General features: G+C 34.9%; 1 pseudogene; it reads left to right on the plus strand.

Moving 5' to 3' along the window:
* Positions 1-882: 882 nt before the first annotated feature.
* Positions 883-5281, plus strand: LOC118059356 (disease resistance protein At4g27190-like; annotated as a pseudogene).
* Positions 5282-12108: the final 6827 nt, after the last annotated feature.

Here is a 12108-nt window from a genome sequence, read left to right on the forward strand (position 1 = left end):
AAAAAAAACTTATTTATACTTCTTCCTCAAATTGCATAATGGACAAACAAAGCCCCTTTGTATGGTAGTTTCCAGGAGACAGTGGGAGTAATAATTGCATATTGGACAAAGAAAGCAAAAGGGTTTTGCCCTATTGTTTTATTTCTTTAGAGTAAACGGGTAACTATCTATTCCTCCTTCATGTTAATCAATTAATTGCCTGTGCTTTCCTTTATGAGATCAGCTGTTACTGACAGACTAAAATTAAGTTTGCAGTTCTGATAAAATTAAAACAACAAAATAGGATTGTTCCTTTTTTATGCTGATATAGGAAATGCGTAATTTCCCCAAGTAGCATTTGTGTATCCATGCTAGCAGCTGACCCGAGCAGTACTGTTATTTCTGGCCAAGTGATTTTCTTCGAAGTTTCGATCTTCATTAATTGTTCTGACTTTTTATTTAAAAAAGTACATAACACTGTTGTTTTATCATCAAACAGTAAACTCAAGGATTTGAAGCAGTGTAATGTGAACACTTTAAAGGGTGTTTGGGAGTGTGGTAGCTGTTACTTTTCAAATAGCTTTTCGTGCCGAAAAGTATGCCAATAATGTTTTTTTATTTTTTAAAAATCATTTTTGATATCAGCACACCAAAACGATCCGGAAAGTACAAACCGAACTTAATTTTAGCAAAAAAAAAATAAAAAAAAATTTGAATTTTGGTGAAAAGCCGGTTTGGCCGCAATGCCAAACGGGTTAAACTTTCTAGAAAAGCCGGTTTTCTAGCTTTTGCAATGTGTACCACAGGTTAAACTTTCTAGATCTGCAAAAAGCTATGAAAAATTACCAAAGCACCCTCTTTTCTTTTCATTTCCATTTCACATTCATTTCTCTTTCAATTCATCCTAAATTACCAAAGCTTGAACCCTCACCAAATTTCTTAAACCTGTCTCATGGTCTGTGCTTCCTTTTCTGATTGAATCGAATCGTCTCTTCTGGAGTTCAACATCTTTTCTGCTTGCAAGGTAAATCCTGATTTATTTTCTTGTTTTTCTACCACTAATTTTGTTTCTACACCTATTTGTTTTGGCTCTTCCGAAACGAAGTGGAACTTAATTGTATGTGTTTCTTAATCAATCTTAGAAGTTAGAACTCAAACAAATATTATAGCTTTGTTCTTAAATGTTCATTTCGCTATCAAGTTCAACTTCTTATCTTAAAAATAATGATAATTTATTCCAAATTTTTATTTTAGATTGCTTGGTAGTCTCTTTTTCTGACAATTATTTCAATTATCCAATGTTTACTATAAATATTTCTCTGCTTAAAGTACATCTCTACAGGAAAATATATAGTTAAGGGCCTCCCTGTTTATTTTTTTATATTAAATTAATAACAAGCTGTAGAATTTATACTTGTTCCTAATGATCGATTTAATTGCATATGCTTTGTTTTACAGCTTCGATCAGTTTAGTTTTTCACATATTATGGCAACGATTTTTGCTAACAACTTGTTTTATTTCTCTAGGGAAAATAATTAAATGATTGTTTCTGCTTTTCAAAGCTGAAATTGTTGTTTTGTTCTCACAGCTTGTTTTGCTACCAACTTCAATTATCATCTCTGTCACACAGCGGCAAGGGCATTCTTTTGAAGACACAATATCATATTAATTATCAGACCAGAAGGTGTGTGTGTGTGTGTGTGTGTGTGTGTATGCGGTCTTTTCCTTTGCTTAGTTCTGTTTTGGAGATTTATCTCCTTGTCTTCCATGGAATGTAATCCTTATTTCAGTATTGTCTCCAAATAACATCTCCTTGTCTTCCATGGAATGTAATCCTTATTTCAGTATTGTCTCCAAATAAATGAATTTGTTATTTTCCCCTCTGCAGGCCACAGAAGAAAAGGAGAAAATGGTTCTGCCAAAGGGTTCATTTTGGGAGCATGTTGAGGAGATGCCTGATGATAGTAGGCGGTGTAAGTTTTGTGGTCATTTATTCTCCAAGCTAACTCCGATTACCAGGTTCAAGTTTCATTGGTCAGGAGTTCCAAGGCGTGGAACTACAATTTGTGACAAAGTGCCAGAACTGGTTCGAGAAGCAGCGTTCGCTGCTGTTGATGGCCCTCCAGAAAAGAACCATAGAATCACAGAAACGTCAAGCAATGATGGGGCACAACAAGAAGAAGCTCTTTCCGTCAAGGAGCTCGAAGAAAGGATAGATAGCTTACATGTTGAAGTCGACAATGTGGCAGGAGATGCAGGAACGACACAAGCAGCAGATAGAATGGGTCACGCATTTGGAAGAAGTTTGGAAGAGTTCGGTAGATGGTTAATGGAGGATGCTATAGAGAATGGGACTGGAGGACTAGTGCAGCCGGGTGCAGGAGCTAGCTCTTCTGGAGGGCTTACAGGCAACACAAATGAGACTCCAGGAGATCCATTACCTGCTAGCTTACATGTTGAAGTCGACAATGTGGCACCACAAGGGCAACATCTGGAGAGAGTATCTTGGCAGCCTGTTGTAAGAGGTAGTTCTCATGAGAGGCCACTTGTTAATCACGATGAGCCTCAAGAAGATTCTTCCCAACCAACTGATCCACTGTGTCTTACCCATGGAAAATATCATGATCAACTCCGTACTCCACTAGTGAACATGGTTGGAGACCCTGGGCAGCCTGCTGTGAGAGATAGCACTCGTGAAGTTCTTCAACGTAATGGCGATGAGAGCGGACGAGATGTGTTTCTAACTGAAGAACTTGCAGGTGGAGAGTTTGAAAATAATAAGAATGCTATCTGGTCGTGGATAATGAATGATGAAGCCTCATCAAGTATTGGCATTTACGGGATGGGGGGTGTGGGCAAAACAACATTGCTCACACATATCTACAATCAGCTTCTACAAGAACCTGACACTTTTCCTCATGTTCACTGGATCACAGTATCGCAGGATTTTAGTGTTTATAAATTGCGGAATCTTATTGCAAAGGACATTCATTTAGATCTTTCAAATGAAGACAACGAGAGGAAAAGGGCTGCCAAAATGTCAAAAGCATTAATTGAGAAACAACGGTGGGTTCTCATTTTAGATGATTTGTGGAACCGTTTTTGATTTTGATAAGGTGGGAATTCCTATCCAAGTGAAGGGATGCAAACTAATTCTTACAACTCGATCATTTGAAGTTTGCCAGCAGATGGTCTGCAAGAAGATAATCAAAGTGGAGCCTCTTTCAATGGAAGAAGCTTGGGCTCTGTTCATAAAGATACTTGGATGTATTCCTCCAGAAGTGGAAGAAATTGCAAAATCTATGGCAAGTGAATGTGCTGGTTTGCCTCTAGGAATTAAAACGATGGCCGGAACTATGAGGGGAGTGGATGACATATGTGAGTGGAGGAATGCTTTAGAGGAACTGAAACAATCAAGGGTTTGGGAGGACATGGATGAGGAGGTATTCCAAATATTAAGATTTAGTTATATGCACTTAAAGGAGTCAGCACTGCAACAATGTTTCTTGTACTGTGCAGTATTCCCTGAAGACTTCATGATCCGTAGAGAGGATTTGATAGCTTATTTGATTGACGAGGGAGTGATAAAAGGGTTGAATAGTAGGGAGGCAGAGTTTAACAAAGGCCACTCGATGCTTAATAAACTTGAAAGAGTCTGCCTATTGGAAAGTGCTAAGAAAGGGTATGTCAAGATGCATGACTTGATTAGGGATATGGCCATTCAAATACTGGAAGATAACTCTCTAGACATGGTTAAAGCAGGTGCACAATTAAGAGAATTGCCGGGTGCAGAGGAGTGGACAGAGAATCTTACGAGAGTTTCACTGATGTATAACCAAATTGAAAAAATTCCTTCCGGTCATTCACCAAGGTGTCCCAGTCTTTCAACTCTATTGTTGCGCAGAAAATCCACTGGTGCATATTGCAGATTCATTTTTTGAGCAGTTGCATGGGCTCAAGGTTCTTGATCTGTCTCGTACATATATCACAAAACTGCCTGACTCTGTCTCTGAATTGGTGAGTCTCACTGTATTATTGCTCAAAGAATGTAGGGAGTTGAGGCATGTACCATCCTTGAAAAAGCTCAAGGCATTGAAGAGGTTAGATCTCACTCGCACTGAACTTGAAAAGATGCCTCAAGGCATGGAATGTCTATGCAACCTAAAATATCTTGGAATGAATGGATGTTGTGAGAAAAGAGTTTCCCAGTGGGTTGTTACCTAAGCTATCTGACCTGCAAATCTTGAAATTAGAGACGTTTCCTTATGTTAGAATGTTACGATATGCTCCGATAACAGTTAAAGGAAAGGAAGTAGGATGCTTGAGAAAGTTGGAAACTTTGGAATGCCGTTTTGAAGGTTACTCTGACTACGTGGAGTATCTCAAATCTCGAGATGAGACCCAATCACTAAGCACATACCACATCTGGGTAGGGCATTCAATGGATTATCGAGATTATCATGGTAGAAGTAAAACAATTGTTTTCAGTAACTTGAGTGTAAATAGAGATGGAGATTTTCAGATCATGTTCCCAAAGGACATTCAACGACTGGTCATTTGTGATTGTGATGATGCAACAAGTTTATGCGATGTTTCCTCTCTAATAAAGTATGCAACTGAACTGGAGGATATCGATATTAGGTGTTGCAATATCATGGAGAGCTTGGTTTCATCTTCTTGGTTTTACTCTACTCCATCTTACAATGGTATATTTTCTAGTCTTAAGAAGTTTCATTGTTATGGTTGTAAGAGCATGAAGAAGTTGTTCCCTCTTGTCTTGCTGCCAAGCCTCATAAAATTAGAAGAAATTGAAGTTTGTAATTGTGAGAAAATGGAGGAGATAATAGTTGGGACAAGATCGAATGAAGAAGGGGTTATAGGTGAAGAAAGCAGCAGCAACAACGAATTCAAAAACTTAAAAATTCTGAAATTGTATTGTTTACCAGAACTAAAAAGCATTTGCAGGGCAAAACTGAGATGTGATTCTCTTGAAGAAATTCACGTAATGAATTGTGAGAAGCTGAAGAGGATACCAATTTATCTTCCGTTTCTTGAAAATGGTGGGCTATTTCCTCCCCCTTCTCTTAGAGAAATATATGCAGTACCTGAAGAATGGTGGGAGGCAGTCTTGGAATGGGACCATCCTAAAGCTAAGGAAGTTCTTCGCCCCTTTGTAGAGTTCTGCTAATGTCGAATTTAAGTTTAGGTGCTTCCGCCCTTTGTAGAGATTGATTGGTAGGAGACGACATTGCCCAAACTATACATATATTTTCCTCCTTTTAAGCTATGCTTTTTAATGTATTTTAAGCTTATTTGAGTTTATTACACTACCATAATCTTTATATTTACCGACGGATTTTTCCGTCGGTATTTGCACTGTCATTCAGTTAGTAATTAATTTACCAACGAAATCACCAACTCGGTGAATCTTTCATCGGTAATTTTTTGTCTGTCGGTAAGTCTGTTGGTAATTAAAAAAAATTAGTACCAATGGAAAAAACGTATTTCCCTTAGCAAAATACCGTATGTAATTCCGTCGGTAATTATTTAAAAATATTTTTTTAAAAAAATCTATTTTACAAAACTATAAATAATTAAATTAATATAAATCAACACTCTATAATACTCAAAATGCTTGGAAAAAGAAGAAGAAAATCAACTCAAACAAATTTGCAACAAATAAATAACACGAAAAAATAAATTCAACTAAAAAAATTCATATGAAAAAAATTTAAAAATCCTATAAATAAATCAACTAAAAATTGATCTCATATAAAAAAAAAATCCTACAACAACATTCATACAATTATTAAGAACAAAAACAAATTAAAATATAATGAAAAAAACACGAAAAAAAAGAAAAGAAAGAAAAACAAAAATCTTACCTTAATGTAGTTGCAAGTGAAGCTAAGAAGAGAAAAATAATCGTAAAATATACTAATTAAAAAAAACTGAGAAGAAAAAAAGAAGAAAGGAGAAGAAGACATACCTGAGCATAGAAGAGGAGAAGGAGTTGAGGAGAGAAGAGAAGAAAAAGAAATGGATATTGATGTTTTTAACATATGGGGAAGAAGAAGAAGAAGAAGAAGAGAAAGGAAACGGGTCTGTTGTGAAATTAAGGATTCTAGGCTTTTTATTGGGGCATTTTACCGACGGTTTTACAGGCAGATAATTAAATATTAATATTTTTAATCATTCCATCGGTGATTCCGTCTATAATTTTTAATTTAATCAAAAAATTTCAGATGCAGCCAAATATCACCGACGACTTTTCAATCCATCGGTGATTATGTTTGTAATATTTAATTTAAAATTTTAAATTAATCTAATTTTTTTAGAAAACCGCCAAATAAAACCGACGACTTGTCAATCCGTCGGTGATTTTGTCTGTAAAGAACAGGTATTAACAGTGCAATTAGAAAGTGAACAATTCCAGAGCCCTCTGTAAAATACCGACGGATTTTTTCGTCGGTGATTCCCTTTGTAATTGATATTATAAACAGTGTTCACAGTTTGCCAATGATTTTACCGACTTTTCAATCCGTAGGTAATTCCGTTGGTAAAATTGGCACATCTTTTTTTTTTTTTGCTTTTTTTAATTATTTTTTTCCCACTGTAATTCCCTCGGTATATACCGAGGAAATATTTCCGTCTATAAATCCGTCAGAAATTTACCGATGAAAATATTCCCTCGGTATTTCCGTTTATATTTAATAATTTTCTAGTAGTGTTGGAAGTTATTTTTATGAGTTTGGTATGCCTAATAAACTTTGTGAATTAATTGCTAAAGATAAGAAATCTTGCATTTTATGTTTCAGACCTAGCTACTTATAACAGGTGTTTTACCAAGTTAGGCTTAATCTAAGTTAAAGTACACATGTCAAGCTTTCCAACAAGGTATTACAGAAAAAAATTCAATCTCATTTGGATCCCTAATTAGACCTGCAAACTCGGGTCAGAATCTTACTCGTAGCAAGATTCTCTGCTTTCACACTAGATATTGAAATGAGAATAGCTTGAGCATCATATATCAAAATAAGGCTATTCAAAAGCCCAGATTTATCTACACATACATAAATACAACTTTCATGAAGGACTCTAAGTCAGATTAAATCTTTTTGAAGGCCAAACTCCATATGCAATCTAAAAGACAAGATGGGTTTCCTGATCTGATGAGGAAACTAATGGTGTTGAGCATTCTACTACGACTGAAAGTTTGACATAAAAACATGGGCCTAGGACCCAAGAGAGGTTCAAATCAAGCCTCCAACATGCCATGAATGAAAGAATACATCTGGGATGGTTGGATATTGCAAGAAACCAAGTCAGAAAAAAAAGTCTAAGTTGCAGCAGAATTGGAATTGTAACAAAGTTGTGACAACAACAAAGTCAGTTTTCTACACAAATTTTGAGAGACTTATCCAACCTTAGAAACCAAATAAAGAATGAACGAATTAAGTATCATGAATACTTATAATTAGAGAATAATCCTGAAGAAATTTGGCAGCCAAAAAGGAGGATAAATAGAGCAGAACACAGCTGAAACAGGGTTCAAAAAACATTCTTTCTTCTCTACTTTTGTCAAATTTCCAGCAGCTATGAACTAAATTCCTAAATTCGGTTCAAGAGGGATAGACACCATCTTCATTAGCAAGTTATGAGAAGTAAAGTTATCATTATAATTCTTTCAGATTCAAGTATTTATTTTTCCTTGTTCAAAATTATATTATTGATTGTTATTCAAGCTTATTGAATTGTTTTGAGATGACATGTATGCTTTCTAGTTTCTTTCAATCTGTAATTGTTGTTAGGGATGAGAGTAAGAAGCAAAAGAATTAATTTGATTGTTGTAACTCTCATCTTGATTTATTAGGGAAGAATAAACTAAGTTAAATTATCAAGCTTTTGAACGTTTGCTTAGAATAAATGCACAAATTTTATTCCTAAGACTACTGCTGAATTAATGAAAATTGCTTTCAATATTATATTCACTTGATGGTAAGAAATTGATTAGAGAGCTTTTTCTAATTAATGTACTAGTAATCTCATCGGTTTCCCTTAACTTTAAAGGATATCAAATTTATTTGCTTGACATGAAAGAATATTTATTTTACTTCGATGATCAACAAATTTATAAGAATAGATGTGTGGATCCTTGAACTAATTTAACAACATATCAATTTATTATTTTCAAAATTATTGTTTCTTAAACTTTCATTCAAATCCCCTGTTCTTTCTTATTTCAATATATTATAGGAAGATTAAAAGAAAATTCCCTTGGGTTCAACCTGGTTTTCATGATCATACTACAAATTTATTTTGTTTGTGATACTTAAATCAAAATTATATTTTGGTGGTCCCAACGACCGACCATCTACTTTTTAAAACATTTTTATTTGCTTGCTTTTTTTTTTTTTAATGGCCATTTCACCTTGTAGAATGATGGAAAAGGATCCATATAGTTCGGGAAAGAGGCTCCGTTGTTGATGTGTATGATCATTTCACCAGACAAAAAGCCCTTGCATTTACAACCCTTGATCATTTATATTATCGTAATCATATGATGGCTCTTTGAGAATGAAAACAAATGAAAACAGTTCTCATTTTACCATTTTGAATATATTATAGCATCCTTATTTGGGTTTATCTGGGATTCTGTCAGGCCTATGTTTTGCGAGAGAGGAAGTCTTTCGGAGTTGGTTGATCCAAAATTGGGGTCAGAGTATTCTTCAGAGGAGGCAATGGTACTGATGCTAAATGTCGCTCTCTTACGTACCAACGCATCCCCAACTCTGAGGCCTACAATGTCTCAAGTTGTGAGAATGCTCGACAGCCGTACTCCTGTTCAGGACCTTCTTTCTGATCCTGGGTTTTCCGCGATCAACACAAAATACAAGGCTATAAGAAACCATTTCTGGCAGAATCTAAGCCAAACTTATAGCATGTCTATAAAAAGATCATACTGTTCTGATTCTACAAACTCATGGAGAACCGAGTTTGTTCAGTAAAATCTAATTAGTAAATGTTGTATCATATATATTATCTTGAAATAATTTGCCGAGGTGTGAAAAGTCCCAATAATTTGCAGAAGAAGATGCTACAACCATGCAATCTGCAACGGTAATGTCTTGCAACAAAGATGAAATCACACAGGACACTTACCATAACTTTACTTCAACGGTAGTGTACCTGCTAATGTCTTGCAATCAAGATGGAAATCACACAGGGCACTTACCATAACTCATCTTCAACGGTAATATCCTGCAAGGAAACTCAGCAGAAGAAGTTATAGCAATGCAATCTGCCGCTGTGTAATCAAATCTCTCAAAGAAAGAAAGGATTCTAGTATCTAATTAAACATGACTGTAGATTGTATAAAAGATTCCCCTGCCTCTTGTAAACCTGTGCTCACGTTTTCAACATTCCAAAAAAAGAGAAATAATTCACCATCCTCTTCTATATTTTCTTTACCCGTCTCGTTTCCTAAAACTTATATCTGCATTTGTCGTTCTTTATTTCTGCTTAACTCCCTATACAAATTTAAAGCTGTAAAGAGAAAGGAAGTGAATGGCACTGACAGGATGAAAGCACAAATGGAAAAATGCTTGATTGCCCATGCTGTTTGTTAGAAGAAAAAATAGGGGTGGTTGAAGATCGAAACAGCAATGCAAAGTCAAAATCTCAAGAACAAGAAGAAGACTGAAGAGGAAGATATATTTTTGGCAGTGACAATAGATTGCTTTTTTAAACTACAGTTGTGTCTCCCATATAAAAAACAAAACTAGTAGTACTCTTTCTATCATCCATATCTCTAGCCTAATCATAATCACTATAACCCACAAGATCAAAGCTATTAGAATATTCATAAAACAAACCAAAATCAACAATACCTTTGATATATCAAAGAATTTGCTTCAAAACGTTGAAGTGTCATAGTTGGTGTCTCCATAAACTTACTCACAAGTCCTACTCCAAAAAAAATATTTGGATGGGTACAAGTTAAATATCTCAAATTCCCAGCTAAGCTCTTGAATGTTGTAGAGTTTATCTTCTTCTCTTTATCATTCTTTGACATTTTCACTCTACACTCAACCAGAGTATTCACTTTTGCACAATCCTCCATCTTGAACTTCTTGAGAATCACCTTTGCAAACTTCTTTTGGCTTACAAAGATTTCATCCTCTCCTTGTTTGGTCTCAATCCTCAAGGAGTATGTCATAAGACCAATATTTGTCATCTCAAACTCCTAAAACATTGCTTGCTTGGAATCTCCAAACATATTTGGATTATTTGCTATAAACATACAAACATACAATAAGAGTATCACCACTCTCTTTGATCTTTACATAAATAACATATTCATAGAGGTATTTAACAAGTCCATTCTTTAAGAAATAACCATCAATGCAACTATACCAAGCCCTCGGGGCTTGTTTCAGTCCATACAAGGCTTTGTTCAACTTTAATACCTTGTTTTCATGTCCCTTCACTTCATATCCCAAAGGTTGCTCAATGTAGATGTCACGACCCGATTCCTAGATTCATGATCGACACATAGGCAAGGTCCCCCTCCAAGGTTCCATATCTATACAAACCTAAACTTATATACGAAATTATCCTTTAAATAACTCAATCAGAGTTCAACGCAACAATAACAACAAAACTAACTTCATAATATAATTTGATTATCTTAATACAAGAGTTAATATAAATTCATAGTTGTGGAGCACTAACTAGACATAAATGAAAAGTACAAATTACAATCAAAAGAACAAGTTTTGAAGGTCCAACAAAAGTGACCTGTTAACAAGCTATAAGCTTGAAGAAGATAAATAATGAGAGAGTAAGTTTAACAACTCAGTGAATAGATAACGTTCAATATACATACATGAAGTAATATAACAATGATATATATATATATATATATATATATATATATATATATATATATATATATATGGCTCTTAGTTCTTAAAGGAAAGTTTCTTAAATAAGTCATATCAAAAATATTATAAGGTAAAGCTTGTTAGAAAATCAAAAATGCAATAAACATGGGCTCTATACTGTGGGATAATCAGACCACACAAGTTGGTAACTCCTTTAACTAACTAAGATTTAGATACAATATACACAAAGACTAATATTATTCTATTAACATAAGTATTTTGAATGGCATACCATAGATTCTCCTTTATAAGGTCTCCCCAATCAGACTTCAACAAGCACATCACAGACAAAAAAAGAAAAAAAAAAAAGCCCAGCTGACCATGATGGGAAAGATGATATCAAGGGCAGTAGGCTTCACTGTTACAGCTAACATGGCAGGACACCCAAAATTGAATTGGCAAAGCATGGCAAGGTTGTACTATATAGCAATATATATATATAATTTTTTTTAATAAAATCAAGCTGAACATTCGTACCTAAACTCTCCCAAATCAAAGAAGATGGAATGGACCATCGAAACCAAATCCAGTCGAAAAGGCAAGCACGTTCGTCCAACAACCATCCCAACAAAAACCTTGCATAAACTGCCAAGCTGGGAGCATCTTTCATGGGCAGCCATTCCAGCGCACCAATCAAGCGAGGAAGACCCGTGAAACAGAAACAGACTCATATTTCATCCAAAAATAGCAGATGCAAAATGATCTGATGAGCCGATAGCAGCCCCAAGCAAACGAAAAATAGCCCAAGAGTAAAAACAACCATGCCCCCAGCCCATGCTTACCAACATCACTCAAATAGATGGGAAAAAAGCCAGGCAAGTTCAGTTAAGTGTGAACTTGTTTTTCTAGAATCAGCGGAAGGAATCAATTTTTTTCTTAATACTATTACCTCTTAAATAATTATTGAGCACAGACTAACATCTGTTTCATCTTCAATAAATGTCATTAAGATCTTCTTTTTTTCCCATCAATCTTTGAGACTTCATATTATTGTTATGATCTTCCCATAATATGCTGTGTTATGATGAACTGTATCTATTATCAAATTTGCTGTTAAATAGACTATGACTAATGTTTTTATAGATTAATAGGATAGAGTTAAGCTTAATAAAAGGGTTGTTCATGTCAGATGAACATATATAATATTTTAAAATGGTCATAACTTTTTTATTCTATCATTGA

Source organism: Populus alba, chromosome 19 (genome assembly GCF_005239225.2).
Source record: "Populus alba chromosome 19, ASM523922v2, whole genome shotgun sequence".
Taxonomy (NCBI): Eukaryota; Viridiplantae; Streptophyta; class Magnoliopsida; order Malpighiales; family Salicaceae; genus Populus; species Populus alba.